We start from the raw sequence: 25,960 nt of genomic DNA, 5'->3' as shown, positions 1-25,960 counted from the left end.
ATTATAATGAAAATATTTACATCACATCCTGCACTGTACCCAATGTATTATATATTTTAGGAGTCGGTCCATTTTATACTGACTCCACAGCCCTGGTTACGACGCTCCGACTAGTCGGACTGAAGAGCATTGGGTTCACCGCAGGATTTCATTCTGGGGGCCCACCTTTCTCCTCACTGAAGAGCCCCTTAGCAACTACAAGGTTTGCCCTTTGAAGTCTCCTGAAGCGGAAGCCAGGGTCCCCCGGAGGATTCTCCAGCTCTCTGGTGGGCCAGTCCAACCCTGGCTGAACCCTGAAATGCCACCTTGTGCCGATAGGGCGACACCTCGGTATATGTTACCCCCATACACAGCGGACTGATGGGTGTGGCTGACACCCTACTGTGTATGTGGGCGCCCCCTACTGGTTGCTCACACAGGTCCGATTTCTGACTCCCGATTGCTCCATGCATTGTTCCTACATGGAGTTAGCAGTCCCCTCACTCTCCAGTGCTGCAGCCCCAATTCTACCATTATCGCTGTATATTACTGGCCTCCCATTGTACATCGGTCGCACATAAACAACCGCCCTCCGCTCATCGAGTCTCAACCTTGCAGCCCGTCACCACCGCGCATGCGCCTTCCCCCCTCTCTGCGTCACTGCCATTGTCATCCCTCCCTCCTCAGGCTGCTCTCCCGCCGTCCACGCCTAGACAGCAGCAGCCTGTAGCGCGCCTGCGCGGCCCGCCAGCCCCGCCCTTTCTTCCCCCTTGCCTTGGAGCCGGCCGGTCGCTCCCTCCTCCCCTACAGCGGTTGATATGACGTCACCGCGCTGCTGAGCTCCGTTTCGTTGACAGCGCGGCGGCGGCTGCCCTAAGTGCCCGGCGGAAGGGACAGTGAGGAGGCGCAGGATACCGGCTCGGGCGCGGTATCGCCTGAGGGAAGGACAGAGCTGCACCCCCGGCTGGCGCCTCGTGCCCTGCCCATTCTCGCCGTTGTCCCCTCACAGCTGCTCGTGCTGTTACCCGCGGCCCCCGCCCGCTCACCCGCCCCTCCGAGGACCCTTCCTGAGGAGGAGTCCGTGGCCCGGGAGAGGCCGTCACTCGCCGCCGCCCTCGGATGACTTCCCCGGTAAGTGGCCGCCACCGCCCGTGTGCCGTGTATTGTCCCCGGGGAGGACGGAGGCGGCGGCCGGGCCTGCTCCTGCCGATGTGGCCGCCGCCTCCTCCCTCCTTCATCTTCTTCTCTCCTCTCAAAATGGCGGACAGCCGTTACTGCCTCCACTCCGCAGGGGGCTGCTGGGAAGGGGCCGGGGGGCTGTGGCCGGGGTGTGGAGCCGTGTGAGCCGCCACATCCGCAGTGTGCAGCAGCCAGGCCGGCTGTGTGCGGATGATGGGGGTTGTGCTCCATCCTGCCGGCAATAGTGTGGCATATGGGAGACGCGGCCCCTGTGTACTGCGCCGCCCTCTGTGCAGGCGCCATAGTCCTCCCACCATGGCTTGTGCAGGTTCTGCAGTGACCTTACTGGATGACGGATCCCTCCCAGATCTGGTGCAGGTGTCTGACGTGAGGCCTGGAGCCTGTGACCAGCCAGAGTGACAGGATGGGGGGATCGGGCACAGGGCCCCCACCCATGTGCTGAGCACCCATCGGGGTCTGGCAGGGAGGCGTGCAGTGATCCCCAGAGATGGCTGACTCATGGCTAGGTGTGTGCGCTTTATAGCATGGGGAGGGATGATGCTATGACTGTAGCCAGGGATCTGCAGCCACATATTTAGGGACTGGCCTGATCCCCCCCCCACATCTTGTATGTAGGACTGCTCCTGTCCTGCTGCAGGTGGAGGATAGAAGGGAAGCTGTGTGTGTGGGGGATAGCAGGGAAGCTGTGTGTGGGGGATAGCAGGGAAGCTGTGTGTGGGGGATAGCAGGGAAGCTGTGTGTGGGGGATAGCAGGGAAGCTGTGTGTGTGGGGATAGCAGGGAAGCTGTGTGTGTGGGGTAGCAGGGAAGCTGTGTGTGGGGGATAGCAGGAAAGCTGTGTGTGGGGGATAGCAGGGAAGCTGTGTGTGGGGGGATAGCAGGGGTGGATGCTGTGTGTGGGGGGATAGCAGGGGTGGATGCTGTGTGTGGGGGGATAGCAGGGGTGGATGCTGTGTGTGGGGGGATAGCAGGGGTGGATGCTGTGTGTGGGGTAGCAGGGGTGGATGCTGTGTGTGGGGGGATAGCAGGGGTGGATGCTGTGTGTGGGGTAGCAGGGGTGGATGCTGTGTGTGGGGGGATAGCAGGGGTGGATGCTGTGTGTGGGGTAGCAGGGGTGGATGCTGTGTGTGGGGTAGCAGGGGTGGATGCTGTGTGTGGGGTAGCAGGGGTGGATGCTGTGTGTGGGGTAGCAGGGGTGGATGCTGTGCACAGCCTGGGTGGAGTGAGGCGGCTGCTGTCAGCCATGACAGGAGCCCAGTGCACCCATGTCAGTTGTTAGAGGTGTGAAATGAGCGGCACCTACTCAATTACGGGGGGGGGGGCAGTTATTTTTTGCATGTTGCACTATACACTTGTTGAGTGTTGATATTTGGCGATTCCGGTGTGCGCCTCCATCCCGGCCCTTGCTGGATGTCTTGTGGACGGAATTTCCGTGAACTTTGCAGTTAGTTCTAGTTCTCGATTCCGCTGTGTGATGTGGAGATAGCCTTCCTGGCGTTCTGTGGACTTTACGATGCAGCGCGCGTTGTCTGTACAAAGGTGGCATTCTCTGCTGTCACTGCATCTTATTGTGCCATGCCTGAGTGATGGACCAGTGCAAGTCCGGGCTCTGCAGCACCATGTGACAATGACATTTTCTCCACATCCTATTGTTGCCGCTTCATTTAGGAATTCTTTCGCTTTTTTTCCTTCTTTGTTTTACTCTCTTGTAATGTTTTGGATGTAGCGCAGCTTTTTTGCGGCTGTAACATCTGTCTAGTGCCCACTTGCCTCATTCTTTGTCTTATTGCTTGCCACTCCTACAATGCAGTGCTGGTCGGAGGCTCTGAAACTTCTCTATTGCATCATTTGTTAACACATCAGGGAAATTGATTTGTTTAAGGTTTTTTTTTTTCTTTTTTGTGTTTTTTATGTTGTAGTTGGATATTGGACTGATATTTTTTTTTTCTTTCCCAGACACAAAGGAAGTTTGACACCTGCTGTAGGCATGTGTTGTGTGATGTTATGCCTCGGAGTTGGCTTTGTTTAGCCAGTCTTCTGCAGATCATCTGAACCCACGGGTATCTAGTAAAATACCTGACATTTCAATTATGTGGGATATGCACCTTTTCCCCAGTGGTTAGGTTGTTGTTTTTCTTCATTGACTAGTGTCTATTTGTTTTTCAAGTTTTGGTCAATTAAGATTTTTCTGATAATTTTTGTGATGCTATTGGATGACTTTTTAATTTTTTTTGTTAACGTTATACATAATGTATGTGTACATTTTATTTTGTCCATTTTCTGCTCTGTTAGCTTCTGTATCAAGTAAATAAACGAGTGAAAAAGCAAAAAAAACAACCCCTGCAATGACTAGTCTGTGCACAGTGTAGCCATTGTGGCCACTTATCTGTCCATGTGACTGCTTACACTGTGGCCTCCTGTCCATTCACATGTGTACGTAGATCACAAATTCACAATGTGTCTGCTGATGATCCACTTGCAGCCCAGCACATCCACCTCTAAAGGCTCATGAATGGGCAGCACGGTGGCTCAGTGGTTAGCACTGTAAGCCTTGCAGCGCTGAGGTCCTGGGTTAAAATCCCACGAAGGACACCTGCAAGGTGTTTGTATGTTCTCCCCCTTGTTTGTGCCGGCTTCCTCTGTTTTTTTTCCCACACTCCGAAGACATACTGATAAGAAATCTAGATTGTGAGCCCCAATGGGGACCGTGCCGATAATGTATATAAAGCACTGCGGAATTATTGGCGCTATATAAGTGACTAAAATAAACATGATGGTTGAGCTAAATTTGATGAAGCCTTCATCCACAAAATACTTTAATGTCATTGATTTTGATGTGTTGTCTGGTATTCTTAGGGAAACTGCAAGACATGCTATAATAATGATTACGGTAATTGCATGCCTTGTTGGTTCTCCAGTGGTGTCCCATCCATTGTTCACATGAGCGCTGCAGCCAGTCAGTGACCTCTTGGCCTAGTGCTGGACTCCCGTGATTGTGTGAATGGTGGATGAGACCTTGTCTCTGCAGGAGTGGGTACAGACCCCGAAAGACACGCGTGTGAAACCAGCCAAAGGCATGGGTCGTATAAAGCGGTCAACTACCGGGTGGCCAAATTGATGCTTTGATGCAAGCGTATCATAAAAAATTGTACAAGCTGTGAGCAATGCCAGAAATGGTAAAATGATTAGAAATTCATTGCAAAACGCTTGTTTGCTAATGGCCGTGCCGTTGTGAATTTCTAACACAGGTAAAAGCTGCAACGACTTTTATGAAGCTACTGTGTGGTTGCTGTGCTCCAGATGCTTTCGTGGACCTCAGACTAACTGTATATTCAGTGTTGCAAATATCAGACTGTGGGGACATAACCCACTGACAAGTGCAGTCATGACTAGAGATGAGCGAATTTGCTCGGGTCAGGGCTTATTCAACAAGCTATAGCGCTTACCGAATAAGCTGCAGAGGTAACCCGGCTTCCTGGAGCGCTTCGGCTGGTCAGCTGTCCTGCTCTGCAGGTGTTGCGGCTGTGTGACAGTCACGACACATTCATGGAGAACCAAACACACAGGCTCTCCATGCATGTGTTGACTGTCGCAGAGCCGGACAGCTGATCAGCCGGAGCCATCCAGGAAGCCATGTTCCCTCTGCAGCTTATTCGGTAAGCGCTATAGCTAGCCGAATAAGCCCTGACCAAATCAAATTTGCTCATCTCTAATCATGACACCAAGTTGCCAGTTTATATATTTTTAGGACTAATTCCAGAAGGACAGCAGTTTTTAAGCAAAAGTCATCTTAAATTTATATTTTATGGGAAATTCGCTTACTCTATAAAACGCTTGTCTATTACTTTTAAAAATGTTGTTAACAGGCCTATGGGACTGATGTCGTTGGTCCAATTTGCTGCCAGCATCTCCAACCAGACTCTTCTTTGGCTGTTCCAGCAGAGAGAGTTGCGTGACTGCTGGGCCATGACATTCAGCCAAATTGCACAACCTTTCTTTTGCTCAGAATGTCAAAGCTGCAGGCGATCAGTGGTCTCTGACTGACATGTAATGCCACTCTCCAGAAAACAGAGCCTAAGGAGTGTGCCATAGCAGAATGGAGCAGAGATATTGGTGGGTATTAGTGATGAGCGAACATGCTATGCGTTCAGGCCGTACTCAGGTGTTATCCGAGTATCTTGGGCGTGCTTGGATAATGTGTTCAAGTCCCTGCAGCTGCCTGATTCGTGGCTGTTAAGACAGCCACAAAACGGGCAATCACCGCATGTGTTGTGGCTGTTTAACAGCCGAGCATGGCCTGAACGCGTTATCTGACACGTTCGCTCTTCACTAGTTGGTATGTTTCTTTATTATTTTTTTGTAGTACCCTTGTTCATTTGGGAAGGCTTTTAAAAGCTGACAACCCCTCCTTAAAGTCTTATTTTATTATCGGATGTAAACTTATGTTTCCTCTCTTTTCATTTAGCACAATAATTGGCTTACCAGCTTTACTTTGCAGTACATCGATCAGTATTAAATTTTGGAATGGGTTGGATGCAGTTCTGCAATTTTCCTTTTTTTTTTTTCCTCTAGTTCACCAACTCCTGATGGGAACCGACGCATAGAATAAGTTATGCAATACAAGTATATTATGTCATATCTTCATTTTGGAGCTGTAGTTGCTACACTTGTACTGAACCACAGCTCTAGGAGATGGGTGGTGTTTTAATGGAAGCTCCCTGAACAGCGCCTGTATACAGCATTCATTAAGGGCTTAAAGGGACACTGTCACCTGAATTTGGAGGGAACAATCTTCAGCCATAGAGGCAATCTTGCCTTGCGCAGGCGTGTACTATGGAGGACAGAAAATGAACTTCAATCCAATATTGCAGCCAGCATGCAGCCAGCGGGTAAGGAAAGGGTGTATCAAACACCTGAATCCCCGCCTCCATGGCTGAAGATTGTTCCCTCCAAATTCAGGTGACAGTGTCCCTTTAAAGGGCATTGACAGCTATTATCCTGCCATATTGGGCTCAAAGACTTACTGTAGCTTCCTAAGAAAGGCCTCATTCAGAACTGTGAAAACACTGACCATTATTTGTTGTTTTGTCTTATATCTTGGTTTCTTCAATGAATTTTCACTGATTGGGGGAGGAGGAACGGCAAAGCTTCTCCTATCATTAGTCTAAGTTCACGAGTGTTTTAAAATAGTTTACTTTCTTCCATCTCAATTGTCATCCATAAGACATCCATTTTTGTAAATCTGAGTTAATAAACCATTGGCATATTCATTACTGTAATGAGCGGTACCATGTGACCGCTCAGTACAGGAAGAAGCTGCCGGCGCCGGGAAAGCCAGGGACCTGCAGGGACCACGCCAGGAGCATGTGAGTATTATTAGACAGCCCTCACTCCCCCCTCCCCTGCCGGCCCCTGGTTATGACTTGAGTATAAGCCGAGAAGGTAACTTTCAGCCCAAAAAAATGGGCTGAACATCTCTGCTTATACTCGAGTATATACTGCAATCAGACTCAAGTTATAGTTCATTGGAGGGCTGAAATTGAGATGGGAAAATTTAATTAAAAAATATAAGTATTTGAATCAAAAAGTCAGTGCTACAGAAGTGCCCAGTTTCAGTCACTGACGCTCCTACTCTCAACACACACAAAATGTAATAACAATATAAAGTGATCAAAGCGTCATATACGTCCCGAAATTATATCAATAAAACAGTTCACCCCTGAAAAACAATCCTTTGCAAAGGTCCATCAACAGAAAATGTTGTGCGTTGCAGAGAATGGCAAGAATTTTTTTTTTCTCAGCAGTTACAAACTTTTCTTTTTTTTTATCCACTAAAATATAAAGTAAAAACTCTACATGTTTTATATCACCTTCACCTCTTTTGACAAGAGCCATCATTCACATTTTTCTGTAGATCTTGCTGTATCAAATCTTCATTTTTTTGTAGGATGAATTGTAGTTTTCAATAACTCCATTCAGCTTACCAGATCATGTACTGAAAGACAAGGAAAAGATTCCAAAATGGATGGAATTGTTTAAACTCCAATTCCGCCGTTGTTTTTCAGGGATTTTTTTTCTGGCGTTAATCGTGTAGTAAGAATGACCTGGTAACAGGATTGTGCCTGTTAGTACAATTACGGCGATACCAAACTTCTGTTAAGTGTCTATAGAAAAAAGGATAAAGCCAAACCTCCGACTTTCCAATTTCACTGACTACTGAATCCACAGCACTGCCTCTCTACTGAGCATGTGCATAAAGTGCAGCTCAGATTCATCTCAACTAACAGCCCAGGTCCTTAGATTGGGTACAGAACATACGGTACATTTATAAGACATTTCATAACTTTCCCAAATTCTTATGAAAAAATCCACCGGAGGGTGAGTATGTAACAATTTTTTTTATTTTTTTAATTATTTTTAACATTAGATATTTTTACTATTCATGCAGCATGAATAGTAAAAAGGTGGTTACACAGGGTCAATAGCAACGTTAAGCGAGTACGTTACACCGCGGTCAACGCTGCCATTAACCCTGTGTGAGCGCTGACCGGAGGGGAGTATGCGGACGCCGGGCACTGACTGCGGGGAGGAAGGAGCGGCCATTTTCTTCCGGACTGTGGCCGTCGCTGATTGGTCGCGGCAGCTATAACAGGCAGCTGCCGAGACCAATCAGCGAATGAATAACTGTGACAGAAAGAAGGACAGACAGAAATACGGAAGTGACCCTTAGACAATAATATAGTGATTAGCAAATCAGAAAAACTAGACTACATTTCTATGTCTCTTTCCTGATATGCAGTATGGGACCTTAGGTATCCATGGTTATGTTAACTGAAGTAGCAGTTAGCTAGTTGCTAGTGTTCGACAGGGTTCGAGGTCAGTCACAAAAATGGCATGCGTTAGGGATGCGTTACATTCCGTTAGCGGATACCCACTAACGCAATGTGAACCTAGTCTTATAATATTAGCAAATATTTCCAATTAGAAACGTAGTATATTTTTTTTCTGATTCGCTATGTCTCTTTCCTTATGTGCAGGCACTGCAGGACCTTAGGTATTCATATACCTAAGGTCCTGCAGTGCCTGCACGTGAGGAAAGAGACACAGCGAATCAGAAAAAAAATATTTGCTAATATTATTATGAGGCTAGGTTCACATTGCGTTAGTGGGTATCCACTAACGGAATCTGTTACATAGCGCCACTAACGCAATGTAACAGATCCGTTAGCGCACCCATTGACTGCAATGTATGTAACGCATCCCTAACACATGCCGTTTTTGTGACTGACCTCGAACGCTGTCTGCAGCGTTTTTGGGTCCGTTCTCGCTAGAGCAGATCGGGCATCTGCACGATCGCTAAACGCGATCCCTTTTAGGACATTGCGTTAACGCAGTCCGTTAGCTTATGCGCTAAACGGACTGCACTAACGCAATGTGAACCTAGCCTTACACCTACTACATATTGGAATAGGATCTTGGAAATTGGGATACCATTTTCAGTTATGGCTCTTGGAAGAACATGATCATGAAGGGCTTAAAGGGAATGTCACCACATTTGACCTATCTAAACTATTAATATGGACATACATATTACAGACTGCTGAAAACAGTCCTCCCTGTTCTATATCTGCTGTGTTGTTGTTGAGTTATTCATCTTTTATCACTTTATATAAATGACCTCTTCCAGGTTCTGGGGAGGACGCTGCCTGGAAGAGAACTCTGCCTCCAGAGATTATTCTACATGAAGGGGAGTTACCAGTGTGATGGCTGCTCTCCTGATCCCACTGCAGAGCGGTGTGTGATTATACCTGACGTCTGCAGCTTCCATCTCACAGGCAGACAGGGTTGTAATGTTGCAATACAGCAGAGCTGTGAGAAGCACAAAATGTGTTTGCAAGAAGATAAAGTTAATTTCTCCTGTTCTGTGTAAGTTACTTGTCTTACTGGTAACTCCTCCTTCATGTAGAATAATCTCTGGAGGCAGAGTTATCTTCCAGGCAGTGTCCTCCCCAGAGCCTTGAAGGGTCAATCCATATCAAGTGATCCAAATATGAATATTTTTTTTTATTTTTATGAAGTACAACTTTAGTTAATTACAAATTAAAAGTTTTGAATTTTTTCTACATTCGTTAATTTTTTAGACTTTTAAAGCTTTGAAAAAGCACAAATTTTGGCCTGGTATGGCTTTACATTTTTTATCATCTCGGGTTAGAATTGAGATAGATTTGGGAGAGGCATCATTTTTCCCAGAACGGTACCTGCTTTCATTTGACATGTCACAAGACTATGCTTCTTTATATTTTCTTTTGGAGAAATCAAATTCAAAATTTTAATGCACAATTGTGAAAAAAACGTATGTTTTAAATTTGTGAAAACATGCATGTGTTGGGGTACGTGCACACATTCAGGATTTTTTGCGTTTTTTTTTGTGTGCAGATTTTCCCGATAAAAACACTATTAAATCGCTTGAAAAACGCATACATTATGCATCCTATCATTTAGAATGCATTCTGCATTTTTTGTGCACATGTTTGTGTTTTTTCCCACCAAAAAAAACGCATTCTGCAAAAAGAAGCAGCATGTTCATTATTTTTGCGGATTTCCCATTAAATTGTAGTGTCAGGGGAAAAAACGCAAAAAATCTGCACAAAAACAGCGCCAAAAAACGCATGCGGATTTCTGGCAGAAATGTCCGTTTTTGTAAGGAAAATTTCTGACAGAAATCCTGACGTGTGCACATAGCCTTACTTGCGTTCTTGTTTATATTTGTACAGGGATTCAACTTGGGACCGATCAAATTTTTTTTTTTTTTTTTTTTAACCCTCCGTCACATACAACTGATCTGACAGGCGCTTCTCTTTTTCTTTCATTTCTCCTTCCTTACCAGATTGTGAGGAAACCCCCTCCCTCCATGTAGTCTCCTGTCTCTTGAAGGTCTGTGAAACCTGATATCACAGTTGGATTTCAGAGCTTCAGGGGAGAGGATATAGCTGCACAGATCTCTCAGGCTCATTGTATGTGAATACGTCACATTCAGTAAGGTTGGTATTTTATGTTTTTATTCATCACAATAGTTTATTTAGCTTGTTTTATGAATGTATAGCACAAAATGTGAGGATATTTCATAGAAATAAGGGAGTTTTTATAAAAGAAAGTGTGCTGCTCAGGCATATACAGTAGTTCCCTAACATATTCCTTCTCTTGCTTCAGATTATCTGCTGAAATGGAGAGGAAAATGTACAATTTATCCAAACAACTTGATGTTGAAGAAGTAACAAACATGCTGTTAGATGATAGAGACCTCACACTGAATGAGGATTTAGGAGAGGAAAGTGAGATTGATTCTCATGATGAGGTGGAAGAATGTGTCCTGGATTCTGAAACAGAGCAAGATGGTGACAGTGGTGAGGATGAAGAAGTTGGATCATATTATATTGGAAAAGATAAAAATACTAAATGGAACAAGAAGCCATTCCAGAAAAAACGTAGGGAACCTTTAAACATTATTACTCCCCTTCCTGCAGTAATAGGAACTGCACGTAATGCAAAAACTGCAGTTGAATGCTGGAACAGTATATTTACAGATGACATTCTGGACTCTATTGTCACATATACCAACCAATATATAGACATTATAAAGGACAAGTACATCTGCAACAGAACCATCAAGCCCACAGATGAAATAGAACTGCGTGCTTTTTTTGGATTACTGTACCTTGCAGGAGCTTATAGGGCAAATAGACAAAGTTTGGAGGAACTTTGGGGTAAAGATGGGGATGGAGTTGAAAAATTTAGCCTTGTTATGTCCATAAACAGATTCAAGATTCTAATTCGTTGCCTTCGGTTTATCGACAGAACTACCCGAACCGAACCCAAAACACATGACCGACTTGCTCCAATTCGTGATATATTTCAAAGATTTGTTGTAAACTGTAAACAAAGTTATTACCCTGGAGAGAATCTCACTATTGACGAAATGCTCCCTGGTTTTCGTGGTAGATGTGCCTTTCGTCAATATATTCCATCAAAGCCAAACAAATATGGAATAAAAATTTATGCCCTTGTTGATGCCAGTAAGACCTACACTTACAACCTGGAAGTTTATGCAGGAAAACAACCAGAAGGTCCTTACTGTGTGAGCAACAAACCCATTGATGTTGTAAAAAGACTGGCTGAACCCTTATTTGGATCGGGTCGCAATATTACAGCTGACAATTGGTTTACAAGTTGTGATCTGATTGATTATCTGAAAATTCAGAAGCTGTCATATGTGGGAACTGTAAGAAAAAACAAAAGGGAATTGCCGCCACAGTTTGTAAGTGTGAAAGAGAGACAACAGTACAGCAGTATGTTTGCATTCCATAATGGAAAGGCTTTAGTTTCCTATGTACCACATGCCAAAAAAATCGTACTTCTTCTATCAACACTTCATGATGATGCTGCCATTGATCCTGGGACTGGGGCAGAAAAAAACCCGGAGATAATTACATTTTACAATGCCACCAAAGGGGGTGTGGATACAGCAGATCAGATATGCTCCACTTTCCACGTCAGCAGAAACATCAAACGCTGGCCAATGGTCATATTTTTTGCTATGTTGAATTTGGGTGGTATAAATTCACAAGTAATTTATCTTGAAAACAAGCTTGAACCACTCCATAGACGATTGTATCTGAAAAAATTGGCCCATGAACTAGTACTTGGAAAGCTACGCAGGAGAAGCGTGAAAACAATCGGTATCCCCTCTCGCCTTCAAGTTCAGCTCAAAAGGTTCCGCCCAGAAGATGATGGTGAAAAGTCACCATCTGCACCACCTCACAAAAGAAGGAGATGCACCACCTGCCAAACGGAAAGCGGAACCAGAAGGCTTTCAAATTATGAATGTCTCAAATGTCATAAAGCAATTTGCCTGACACATGCAAAAATGGTGTGTAATTCTTGCTATTTGCTCTGCAAGTGAGACTTTTCTGGGGAAACCTCAGCATCTACTTCTGATTGAATATGTTTTTAATAGTACTTAAGGTACCTTAAAATTAAGTTTGCGTTCAAAAATTTTCTTTGTATATTTTTTTGAGAGAGTCGAACTGGGGACTATTTGGCGGGAGTTTTGAAAAGTTTGTATTTCATAGTTATTAGTTTTATGTTAAGTAAATGGTTTTTTTTTGCAACTGATTATGTGTAGTCTCTTTTATTACATCCCTATGAAGGTCACTGATCACTTTTAGAGCACTGAAATTGCAAACATTAGATATTATAGGTATTTTTCCAGCAGGCGCCTGACAGGCACATTGTATGTGAACTCGTTAGTCCGAATATTGTATGTGACGGAGGGTTAAGCCTTGAGTCATCTGATTTTATGTTTGTGTGAGTTTCTACCCTTTTTCTTTTCAAATTACAACTTATTGAATTCAATATTTATAAGCAACAATAAAGAAACACAAAAAACAAATACCGAAGTGCCAGAATAAATACATCTTAATCATCATAACACAACTTGCTCAGCAATTTCAACCTGAATGCATTGAACAAAAACCAAAAGAAAAAAGGTGATCATATCCTCAAGTGTGATTTTCTAAATACAGTCTTATCCTAATTATGTTAAAAACCAGATTAAAAGAACCAATATTTTTACCACCTATTTATACATATAACAATTTTTTTCTATTATATCACAAAACATGGCGTTAATGGAGTGCGTTACACCGCGGCATAACGCGGTCCATTAGCGCTGCCATTAACCCTGTGTGAGCGCTGACTGGAGGGGAGTATGGAGGGGGCACTGACTGCGGGGAGGATGGAGCGGCCATGTTGCCGCCAGACTGTGCCCGTCGCTGATTGGTCGTGGGCGTTTTGCTACGACCAATCAGCGACTTGGATTTCCATGACAGACAGAGTCTGCGACCAATGAATATCTGTGACAGACAGACAGACGGAAGTGACCCTTAGACAATTATATAGTAGATGTGTCCCTTTTAGTGGGTGAAATGTGATCTTGTCCATAAGCGCTTACTAGCACTGGCCGTTTCCTTTTGTGTGAGAGTATGCACGGCCTGTCATGTGCTCGGCTCCACCTGAGTTAATATCTGACTTTTGTTCACTTTTAAAATGCCTGCTTTTCTTGGATACACAAAGGACGGCGCTGGACCAGAAGGTGCAAAAAAGTCACTATTTCATTTTCACAATCTTTGGAGTACATTAGCCAGCCCCAATCATATTCACAGGTTACATAAGCAGTGATGCCATCCCTTGCCAATCTTGTGCCGCCTTCTACCACTTCATGGACTTCACTGTCTTTGCTGAATGAAAAAAATCCTTGTTTTTATCTCTGTTTCCCTACATGGGATGACAGTGCGGTATTGCCGAGTGCCTGTGATGGGTTCTGCTTCCTGTAACCGATGTTTTCAGAAACTCTCCTCCTCTTCATAGTCCTGGTTTGTACAATACATGAACTGGATGTTAAGAATATTTTTCTCCCTCCATTTGAGGAGTTGCCTGAGTGTTAAGATTTGGTGTGAATACGGTCTGTGGAGGCGCGAGCTGCCGGCCTGTCATCTGCTCTGCATTCACCATCTACCCCTGGTCATTCTCAGCCTTAACAAAGCTTTCTCCTCTGTCCTCGCCTGCTTCTAAGCTGTAACATAATAAAATAATATCTAAAAATCATGTACCGTATTATTTGGTAAATATAGACCCCACACTTTTAGACCCCACACTTTTAGACCACAGGCTGAACAGATCTGAAATCAAGATTTTCGAACTGACACTGCAATAGTTTTATTTTTTTAAAATATGATCCCATCACGATCCCAACTTGTATTTTGGTACAGATGTGGCTAGGAGCATAGCAGGCACATGTGCAGTTATTGAAATTTTTAAATTAAACTTTTTTTTGGAAATGCGTTTTAAAGTTTTGCGTTCGAATGGGTAAAATATCAGGTACTCTTGTGACATATTTGGTAAAAGGCTGTACAGTTCTGAGTAGAATGGTGTTCATTTTGTTTCTCTAATCTTTTTTCTAGCCTGCGTTATGAGGAGAAATGTAAAGGCAGGCAACACCGAAATTCGCACTTTTTCCGAAGTTTGAAAATCAATTAAAAAACAAACCAATATCTAGAATATTTTTTCTTCGCATTTTACATTCTCTGACACACTATTACCAAATAACAAAATCTCAAAAGAATTAAAATTAGAGGTAAAAATCATTGATTCACTTGACATGGAATGACCCGGAAGAGGTAATTTATGCAAAGTGATAAAAGGTCTATCAACAACAATACATCGGATATGAGCCATAAAGGAAATACTTTTTTCAGCAGTCTATCACCTGTATGCCCATGTTAGTAGTTTAGATAGGTCAAATATGGTGACACTCCCTTTTAATTAACAAAGGTTATGTCTCTCTGATTTTGTAGTTGACAGAAGCAAGACATTCTTTACATATAACCTCTTAAAGGGATATGTCAGCGGTGATTTCCTGCTCAGCATATGTCAGTTGCTCTTTAGCAACGGGCTGCAAGCTTACACTTGGTTAGTAACAAAAGTTTTTTTTTTTTTTAATCTGTTGCTAAGGAAAGTATAGTTGCTTTGAATGCCTGTGTAAGGCTACGTTCAGACTAGCGTTGTCTGCCGCTGCGTCGGCGACGCAACGCACAACGCACGCAAAAACGCGGCAAAACGCACGCAAAAACGCTGCGTTTTGCGACGCGTGCGTCGTTTTTTGCCGAAAATCGGACGCAAGAAAAATGCAACTTGTTGCGTTTTCTTGGTCCGACGCTTGCGGCAAAAAAGACGCATTTGTCGCAAAATGCAACAAACAAAAACGCATGCGTCCCCCATGTTAAACATAGGGGCGCATGACGCGTGCGTCGCTGCTGCGTCGCCCGACGCACACTAGCACAACGCTAGTCTGAACGTAGCCTAAGACCCCTTTCATACATCAGTTTTTTGCCGTCGGTCACAATCCGTTGGCTCGACGCATCCATCAGATTGTGAAAAATTGATGCGACGGATCAGTTTTTTTTTTTTTTTTGGACCGATCCGACTAGCGGATCTGGCTAATTGGATCAGAGCATGCACAGTTAAAAAAAACAAAAAAAACCCAAACCGTTGCCGGATAGGCGTCATTTGATGGAATCTGCACCATAGGCTTCCATTCTAGCAAACGACGGACGGCGACGGAGTTGTCGCCTTCTGTTTTTTCGACGTACACAAAAAAACGTTACTTTATCCGTTGTCTCCGGCCACCGGACTAACCATTTTTGATGGATCCAGCAAACGACGGATGAAACGTGAGGCAATCCGTCGCTAATATAAGTCTATGAGAAATAAAACTGATTCGGCGGCATCAGTGGCCAGATGTTTTTTTTTTTTCTCCAAAATTCGGCGGATTGCAACTGATGGCAAAAAACTGATGTGTGAAAGGAGCCTAAGGGAATGTTTCCACGTTCAGGAACTGCATAGAGACGCAGCGCCAAACACGCAGCGTCCAGATGTTACAGCATAGTGGAGGGGATTTCATGAAATCCCGTCTTCAGTATGCGTGGTAACACGCATCCGGCGGCCCTGCGATTCCGGACATGCGGGGCGTCTTTTTTAGATCGCAGCATGTCCGTTTACCTTGTGGCGACGCTGCACAGCCGCAAAGTAAAACACAGGGCCCTATGTGTGGGGTGCGATGATTCCGGATGTGTGCAATGAACACATCCGGCATCATCGCGTCTCCAGAAGGGGGTGGAGCTTGGGCGGAGCAAGTTTGCCGCTCCGTCAAAACCGCCGGCCATCCTGAACATGGACACGTACCCTAACACTGGATTCATCCAAAGTCTAAGGCTGCCTTCACACTAGCAGTATTTGGTCAGTATTTTACATCAGTATTTGCAAGCCAAAACCAGTAGTGGGTGATAAATTCAGAAGTGGTGCATATGTTTCTATTATTCTTTTCCTCTTTGTTCCACTCCTGGTTTTGGCTTACAAATACTGATGTAAAATACTGACCAAATACTGCTAGTGTGACTGCAGCCTAAGGATATGTCCACACATTCAGTATTAGGCAGCGCTTTCGACGCAGCACATGTCCAATGCGTCTAAAGCACTGCTGACTTTGGACCGCACGTGATTCTGCATGTGTTCATTGAACAGTGCGGAAACACTGCGCCCAAAACATTATACGCAAGATAAATAGACATGCTGCGGTCTGGAAAGACGCGCCGCATGTTTGTCTCCACAGGAAAGTTGCGGGTGCTGGTGCATGCATAGTGAGCATGGGATTTCTTGAAATCCCTTCCACTATGCTGTAACATTTGGACGCTGTGGATGTATGCAGCGTCCAACCCGAGTTTGCATCTCGGCTTCAGGAAAATGTCCGCCGCGATCTCCATCTGCGCACGCGCGGCATCCTGCGGCCATTTTCCTGAAGCCCCGTGCAGCAGAGCACTCCATCTGCGCACGCGCGGCCTCAGGAAGATGGCCGCCCCCACCGATGACAAGGGTAATAGCGCAGATCGTGCACTTTTTCGGCACTTGGACATGCGCACACCACTACGCCACCAACGGAAAGCTGGGGAAGAAACAGCGATGTCACCACGCCCACCTGACCTGACCAGCCTGATTGACAGGCGAAAACGGCGACTTTGGTAATGTATTTCGCAGCATAGGTGGGGAATCAGGGTACACTACATACACTATTATAACGCACAGCGCAGGCCCTATTTAACAGTATTTTTATCTCAATCTGAAAAAACGGGGTGACAGGTTCCTTTTAAAGAAGTTGTCCACTACTTGGACAACTTCTCATATCCCTTGTTAGGTCCCCGTAAAATAAAACATATACTCTCCTCCGGTGCTGACGCCGTTACTATGGTGTCGTCACTCCATCTCCCGGAGCTCCTGTGCTGCTGTTATGACGTGTTACGCCGGGGTTGCTGTTCCCCGCCTCCTGTCAAATTGAGCAGGAAGATTAAGTCAGAGATCAGCTGTGGCCTGGACTTCCTCTTCATGTTCAGTTTGTCCAAAGGTGAGGACTGATGCTGGCGCTGATTGGGTGCTAGTGTCGTGTGTCTTGACAGCAGCATCGTAGACCAGGAGTATAGGCTTTATTTTTTTGTATGATGGCCAAACTTTTGGATCACGAAGGGGTTGTCCTAGTAGTGGAATCTGATCACACTCCTGACACTTTTCAAACTCATGATAGCTTTTTTGCTAGGTTCACTAAAAGCTAAAACTGACCTGCCATTATGAACTCGTAATGACCTGGAGAATCATAGACACCAAATATGTCTAGGTTATTTTTTATCTAAGTGGTAAAAAAAATTCCAAACTTTGCTTAAAAAAAAAATAAAAAAAAAATTCAATTTTCCAATACCCATAGCGTCTCCATTTTTTGTCATCTGGGGTTGGGTGAGGGCTTATTTTTTGCGTGCCGAGCTGACGTTTTTAAAGATACCATTTTGGTTGAGATACGATCTTTTGTTGGCCCGTTATTGCATTTGAATGCAATGTTGCGGCAACCAAAAAAAAAGTAATTCTGGCGATTTTTTTTTATTTTATTTTTTTTTAACTTTTGCCATGCTTCAATAGCCTCCATTTGAGGCTAGAAGCTGGCATAGCCTTATCGGCTCTGATACATAAGAGCGATGCTCAGATCGCTCCTATGTAGCTAAATTACAGCATTGCTTTGGGCACCGACCACAGGGTGGCGCTCACAGCAATCCGACATCAGCAACCATAGAGGTCTTCAGTAGACATCTGGTTGTCATGTCGACGCATCGCTGACCCCCGATCACGTGACGGGGGTCAGCAATGTGTGCATTTGCGGCCAGATGGCCAGGAGCGCTAGTTTATTAGTTAATAGCGGCGGGTGGATCACGATTCCTCCTGCCGCTATTGCGGGCATATGTCAGCTGTACAAAATTTTTTCACAAACAGAACATGCTGAGCATTAATTGTCTATTCCAAAGATAATTAGAGACATAGTTTAAGATATTTTACAACTCTTTTGATGTTAATTTGTCGCAGAAAGAACTCTGACCGAGAGATAAAATGTAATAAAACAGGTGGTGTCAGTATTGATTTTCATGAATACCATTGACAGTGCACAATATGTAATGACATGTCGGTTTAAAGGGATTTATTTTTTTTTTAACTTTTACATATGTCATCAATATTAGGTCAGTTGCGGGAGTCTGACTCCTGGCGGCCCATACTTATCTATACCTGTACATTGTAGGTGCCTTAGAGGGAACTTGTCAGCCGGATTGTGCATAGTAACTTCGTGTCAGGTCGGCGCCGTTATACTGATTACAATGCTACCTTGGTTGATTAAAATTATTCTTGTGGTTGTGTAAAATCTATATTTTCAGTTTTGCGTTAGGCCCCTTTCACACCAGTTTTTTGCCGTCAGTCACAATCCGTTGGCTCAATGGATCCGTCGCGGATTGTGAAAAACTGATGCAACGGAGTCGTTTTTTCGACGGAACAGACTAGCGGATCTGGCTAAATAAATAAGAGCATGCTCAGTAAAAGAAACAAAAAAAAAACAAAAACAAAACTGAATCATTTGACTGATCCGTCGCCCATTGGCTTCCATTTGAGCAAACGACGAATGGCAACGGATCTATCTGTTTTTTTCGACATACGCAAAAAACATTACTTTGTCCGTTGTCTCCGCCCGCCGGACAAACAATTTTCGACGGATCCGGCGAACGACCGATGAAACGTGAGGCCATCCATCGCTAACACAAGTCTATGAGAAAAAAACGGATCAGGTGGCATCTGTCGCCGGATTGAAACTGAAGAAACTGATTTGTGAAAGGGGCTTCAATGAATATGCTTGTGCTCCGAGGCGGCCTGTGGAGGGGTCTTTATGTGGTGGTCTGCTTAGGTATTCATACAGGTCGCTGCTCCCTTAGTGACATGCCCCCTATTTACTATATATACTCGAGTATAAGCCGACCTGAGTATAAGCCGACCCCCCTAATTTTGCCACAAAAAACTGGGAAAACTTAATGACTCGAGTATAAGCCTAGGGTGGGAAATGCAGCAGCTACCGGTAAATGTCAAAAGTAAAAATAGATACCAATAAAAGTAAAGTTAATTGAGACATCAGTAGGTTAAGTGTTTTTGAATATCCATATTGAATCAGGAGCCCCATATAATGCTCCATACAGTTTATGATGGGCCCCATACGACGCTCCATATTAAAATATGTCCCATATAATCCTGCATAAAGGTTAATAAGGGCCCCATAAGATGCTCCATAGACACATTTGCCCAATATAATGCTGCACAAATGCTGATTATGGCCCCATAAGATGCTCCATAGAGATATTTGCCCCATATAGTGCTGCACAAACCTTGATTATGGCCCTATAAGATGCTCCATACAGACACTTGCCCCATATACCGTAATGCTCCACAAACGTTAATTATGGCCCCATACAGACACTTGCCCCATATAGTGCTGCACAAACGTTATGGCCCCATGTAGTGCTGCACAAACGTTATGGCCCCATGTAGTGCTGCACAAACGTTATGGCCCCATGTAGTGCTGCACAAACGTTATGGCCCCATGTAGTGCTGCACAAACGTTATGGCCCCATGTAGTGCTGCACAAACGTTATGGCCCCATAGATGCTCCATACAGACACTTGCCCCATTTGCTGCGATAAAAATAAATAAATCACATACCTCTCCGTCGCTCAGGCCCCCGGCACTTTCAATAGTTACCTGCTCCTTGTTCCGGTGTGGCTCCTTCTTCTGCACTGACGTTCAGCAGGGGACGCACACTAACTATGTCACCGCGCCCTCTGACCTCAGCGTCACTGCTGAAGACAGAGCGACGCCTGGAATGAGGAAATGTGACTATCGCGCAGTGCTCCCCTCCCCGTATACTCACCTTGTCCTGGAGCGGTGCAGTACCTGGCTTCCCCCGGCGCCGCAGCTTCATCCTGTACTGAGCGGTCACAGTTACCGCTCATTACAGTAATGAATATGCGGCTCCACCTCTATGGGAGGTGGAGCCGCATACTCATTACTGTAATGAGCGGTACCATGTGACCGCTCAGTACACAAAGAATCTGCTGCTGCCAGCGCCGGGGAAGCCAGGGACCTGCAGGGACCGCGCCAGGAGTAGGTGAGTATATTTTTACAGCCCCCCTCACCTTCCCCTGCCGACCCCTGCGTATGACTCGAGTATAAGCTGAGAGGGGGACTTTCAGCCCAAAAAAGTGGGCTGAAAATCTCGGCTTATACTCGAGTATATACGGTACATACTGAATATTGTATTTATCTTGGTGGGGAACCTTCTGCAGGCAGGCATCGGCGGTGGCTCTAGTGCTGCCGTATAATCGCATATGTAATATGTTTATAATTTCTTTGCGGTTCTCCTGATAACAAAAAAAAACAAAAAACTGAAAATGGCATTGGCCACACCTGCGCAGTAGCCGGCGGCGCTCTCTTGTAGGAGGATTTTTTTATTTTTTTTATTTCCCTCTGGCAAGATGGCGCGGCTGGCACCATTTGGAATTTTTTTTCCCGTTTTTCCAGTACACGATATGATAAAAACAATGGTATTGTTAAAAAGTAGAACTCATTCCGTGAAAAACAAGCCCTCACATGGCCATATTGACGTAAAAATAAAAAAGTTATGGCTCTGGGAAGAAGGGGAGCGAAAAATGAAAACGCAAAACGAAGATACCTCCGGGGTTAAGAGGAAAAACCCACATGTTTTAAGCCAACTCTGAATCTACTGGAGATCAGGGCAGGTATTAGAGCTTTCCTGGTGTTGTGCTCCTTTGTTCAGGCTTGTCATGGGGTTGTGCGTGCATCAGTTACCAGACCTCTCCATAGATGCCCGCATAGCTATCTCCATACAGCAGTATAGGTTTTTGAACATTGGTCTGGATTGTATTTGAATCCATCTAATATACATGTGACAAGGGATTAATTTAAAACATGTCTCAGTTACATTAACCCCTTCATGACCGGGGGATTTTTCGTTTTTCCGTGTTCGTTTTTCGCTCCCCTCCTTCCCAGAGCCATAACTTTTTTATTTTTCCGTCAATTTGGCCATGTGAGGGCTTATTTTTTGCGGGACGAGTTGTACTTTTGAACGACTTCATTGGTTTTAGCATGTCGTGTACTAGAAAACGGGAAAAAAATTCCAAGTGCGGTGAAATTGCAAAAAAAGTGCAATCCCACATTGGTTTTTGGTTTGGCTTTTTTGCTAGGTTCACTAAATGCTAAAAATGACCTGCCATTATGATTCTCCAGGTCATTACGAGTTCATAGACACCAAACATGACTAGGTTATTTTTTATCTAAGTGGTGAAAAAAAATTCCAAACTTTGCTAAAAAAAAAAAAAAAAAAAAAAAAAAAAAATTGCGCCATTTTCCGATACTCGTAGCGTCTCCATTTTTCGTGATCTGGGGTCGGTTGAGGGCTTATTTTTTGCGTGCCGAGATGACGTTTTTAATGATAGCATTTTGGTGCAGATACGTTCTTTTGATCGCCCGTTATTGCATTTTAATGCAATGTCGCGGCGACCAAAAAAACGTAATTCTGGCGTTTCGAGTTTTTTTTCCCGCTACGCTGTTTAGCGATCAGGTTAATACTTTTTTTTATTTGATAGATCGGGCAATTCTGAGCGCGGCGATACCAAATATGCGTAGATTTGATTTTTTTTTATTGATTTATTTTGATTGGGGCGAAAGGGGGGTGATTTAAACTTTTATGTTTTTTTTATTTTTTTCACATTTTTTTAAACTTTTTTTTTTAACTTTTGCCATGCTTCAATAGCCTCCATGGGAGGCTAGAAGCAGGCACAGCACGATCGGCTCTGCTACATAGCAGCGATCTGCTGATCGCTGCTATGTAGCAGAATTGCACGTGTGCTGTGAGCGCCGACCACAGGGTGGCGCTCACAGCGACGGGCAATCAGTAACCATAGAGGTCTCAAGGACCTCTATGGCTACAATGGAGACGCATCGCCGACCCCCGGACATGTGACGGGGGTCGGCGATGACGTCATTTCCGGCCGCCCGGCCGGAAGCGGTAGTTAAATGCCGCTGTCTGCGTTTGACAGCGGCATTTAACTAGTTAATAGGTGCGGGCAGGTCGCGATTCTGCCCGCACCTATTACGGGCACATGTCAGCTGTTCAAAACAGCTGACATGTCCCGGCTTTGGTGCGGGCTCACCGCGGAGCCCTGCATCAAAGCAGGGGAGCCGGCATCGGACGGTATAGTACGTCCGATGCCGGTAAGGGGTTAAACTAATTGATAGCAGCAATCATTTTTGATTATTTTGTAATATGCTTTTGTTTTTAATTTTACTTTGTTTTCCTGTTGATGCAACATTGCTGGCTTCCATCAGCGCCTCTTAGACTGCCCTGGCTCCCCGTAAACCCTACGCATAAGCAGTGGCTTATGATAGAATCAAAATATTAGGCATGGTAGAGTATGTCCACACACTCCACTGCATGTCAGTTTACATTGCTGACTGAGCCCATTTATTTTATCCTAACCAATGACCGAATCAACATTTACCTTGAATCCGTATCAATATATAATGCATGCCTATTTTGATATAATGTATGCAGCCTAGTTTTATGTTGCAAAATTTAAGATCCAACTTGATTAATACCTCTTTGCATGATATCTGCTGTTATAATACAGTTGGAAGGCTCGCGTTCTCCCACGAGATCATTGTCACTGCCACATCTATCTAATTTGTATGGTCAGTGGAGTGTTGGAGAGGTAACTGTCCTCTTATGATTTGGTATTACTGGTCTTGTCAATGAGTTTTGTCTGACAGCTGGTCACTACGCTGTTTTGATAGCTGTTGCCTTCGCTTGGTTTACTAGTTGAATGTGGATTTATTGCACTGTAACCAGAAACTTCCCCTTTTTTTCTAAGAAACATGAGAAATTGGACACTAGTTCAGTTATAGCTTCCATGAGGTCAGATCACTTGCTTTGTGAGCTAGATGTGTTCTAATGTATGCTTTTTTCTCTAATAAGCAATTACATAGATTATGCAAGTTTTCATAAAGGTTTTTGACGGTTTCTTAGTATTTCTCCTGGTTTTCTGTGTTTGCTTCCTGCATGCCCAGCTCCATCCAAGCATACCAGCTGGGAGGCTGAAGAGCGTGACTCTTGGTACACTGGTTATCAAGTCATGTGATGGGAGCTGATCTGGTGACATCGGCATCCATATACACCACATATACTGATCCATTTACTCTTTCCAACTAACTGATGTTCAACTACAGCGTTTGATATAGTCTAATAGTAAAATGCTTGGGGCTAAATTTTTTTTTTTCCTTTTGAATTCAGTTTATTTCTAGATGTGTAGTAAACAGTTGCCGTTTTTCGCCAGAATATTATCTAATGCATATTCTAGTATTTGTAAGTTTTGAAGAGGTTAAAGGGAATCTGTCACCCCAAAAATCGAAGGTGAGCTAAGCCCACCGGCATCAGTGGCTTATCTACAGCATTCTGTAATGCTGTAGATAAGCCCCCGATGTATCCCGAAAGATGAGAAAAAGAGGTTAGATTATACTCACGCGGGCGGTCCGAACCGATGGGTGTCACGGCTCGGGGCCTCCCATCTTCATAGGATGACGTCCTATTCTTGTCTTCATGCTGCGGCTCCAGCGTACTCTGTCTGCCCTGTTGAGGGCAGAGCAAAGTACTGCAGTTTGCAGGCGCTGGGCCTCTCACCTTTCCCGACGCTTGCGCACTGCAGTACTTTGCTTTGCCCTCAACAGGGCAGACAGAGTACGCCGGAGCCGCAGCGTGAAGACAAGAAGAGGACATCCTCGTAAGAAGATGGGAGGCCCCGGACCGCGACGCTCATCGGACCGGACCGCATCGTGAACACCCTTGGGTGAGTATAATATAACCTCTTTTTCTCATCTTTCAGGATACATCGGGGGCTTATCTACAGCATTACAGAATGCTGTAGATAAGCCCCTGATGCCGGTGGGCTTAATTCACCTTCGATTTTGGTGGTGTCGGGTTCCCTTTAATAACTTCCTGATTGCTTTGGCTGAAACTGCTGGTTCTCCCACCAATCTGAAAACGGGGCCTATCCAATTTGAGCATGTGTAAATCTGTTCCATTCATTTTCTATGAGATTGCTTGGCCATCATGCCAGCCCCACAGAGAATGGAGTGGAGGCTTCATTCAGACATGGCCCTTCAAGCCATGGCTATTGGGAAGATAGAATATATCTTATTATTAGTAAATAACTTAAACTTTTCTCTGATCTTTCACCTGTTTTAACATGTTAGACTGGGCACATCATGGACTAGTGGTTGCCGAGCTGGATAAAATATTTATTATTCATCTCTCAATTGCAAAGATATTACCTTGTAAAGTTTATGGCTGCTAAAATGCTAATTTCTGCTATAACTTAGGGCTTTAGCAGAGATTCTTCGCTGAAGGCGTTTCTTTCCCCCCCCTACATGATGCCCAATCCTAAGTAGACAATATCATAGGGTGGGGGCAATGGTGGAGGGGGCTGCTCGTCATCATAAAATTGTCTTGCTTAGCTAAAATTTTCATTTTATTAATACCAAATGTTTGGTAATTTTTTTTTTTTCCCCAAAAAATTTTCTATAGATTCTCCCTCTCCTTCTCGATGACCTTTACATGATCACAAAGCATCTCTAAGGGTATGTGCACACGATCTGTAAACTCTACAAGTATGCAGCGTCCAGATGTTACAGCATAGTGGATGGGATTTCAAGAAATCACATGTCCACTATACGTGTACCAGCACCCGCTGAGACGGACATGCGGCGCCTCTTTCAAGACCGCAGTGTGTCTATCTATCTCATCTATCTGTCTTGCGGAGATGCGAGCCCTCCGCTAGATAAATGTCACCCGTACAATGTATTGGACGCAGTGATTCTGCAATAAACACATGCGGATTCACTTGCATTCAATAGCTGGCAGCACTTTGGACGCAGCGAACATGTTCTGCATCCAAAGCGCTGCTAATTCCTGACTCTGTACATATACCCTAATATACTTATCAAAAGCAGCTCAGCCAAGATGGCTGCCTCATAATTATGTGCACATAATAGAATAAAAAATCTAATCTGTGAATAAATGCAGATTACTAATTAAAAAATGTATTTCAATATCTGGTTGTATGATCCAAATATAGCTGCTGGATTCCATGATAAATGTTTGAGCTTCTGTATCAGGTACAATCACCTGTATGGGAAGGTCACTGCCTATGTAAGCACTGATAGTTTCAGGGGACAGGCGCCCATTGATCTAACATATTGTAGGCTATTAATGTTTAAATTCAGGAAAACACTTGAATAACATTTGGTAATGTATGAGCTGATGTACTGATGGTGTGTTTGGGTTTAAACAGTATCAATACTTCTGACAGAAATCAGAGTGGGTCATGACATTAGGCCTTCTCAATACTGCACTCTCAGACTGTTTACCAAGTGTTCAGATCTCAGCATGAATTTTAATTTTTGAAATATTCTCACATGGGTGTTCACAAGCTGGTTGTTACGTTTTTTCTCTCCCTTTTTTACATTTCCATAATTTTTCCCCATGCCTGGTTAAAAAAGTAACTATTACTGACTACTACATTTTTTGTTCTTGATTTCTTTTAGTGTTTCTTAAAGCCAGAAAATTGCCATTTGAAATGACTTTAGTTTTGTGCCATGTCTGTGATCTGCTTTTTTTTCTACTAAATTAAACAACTGAATGAACATCCTCCAAGGCCGGTGATTCCATATTTTTTGCCAGGTGTTGT

General features: G+C 44.3%; 1 protein-coding gene across 1 annotated transcript in view; it reads left to right on the top strand.

Annotated features, from left to right (window-relative positions):
• Positions 1-756: 756 nt before the first annotated feature.
• PAFAH1B1 (platelet activating factor acetylhydrolase 1b regulatory subunit 1) overlaps positions 757-25,960 on the top strand; it is a 126,645-nt gene continuing 101,441 nt past the window's right edge. The window contains exon 1 of the mRNA XM_069761282.1: positions 757-1,110. The gene's annotated coding sequence lies outside the window, so the exon portion shown is untranslated. The remainder of the gene's footprint in view (positions 1,111-25,960) is intronic.

The sequence above is a fragment of the Ranitomeya imitator genome, chromosome 3 (assembly GCF_032444005.1).
Source record: "Ranitomeya imitator isolate aRanImi1 chromosome 3, aRanImi1.pri, whole genome shotgun sequence".
Classification (NCBI taxonomy): Eukaryota; Metazoa; Chordata; class Amphibia; order Anura; family Dendrobatidae; genus Ranitomeya; species Ranitomeya imitator.
Note: the sequence above shows the minus strand (reverse complement) of the source record. Positions and strands in the feature narration are given on the sequence as shown.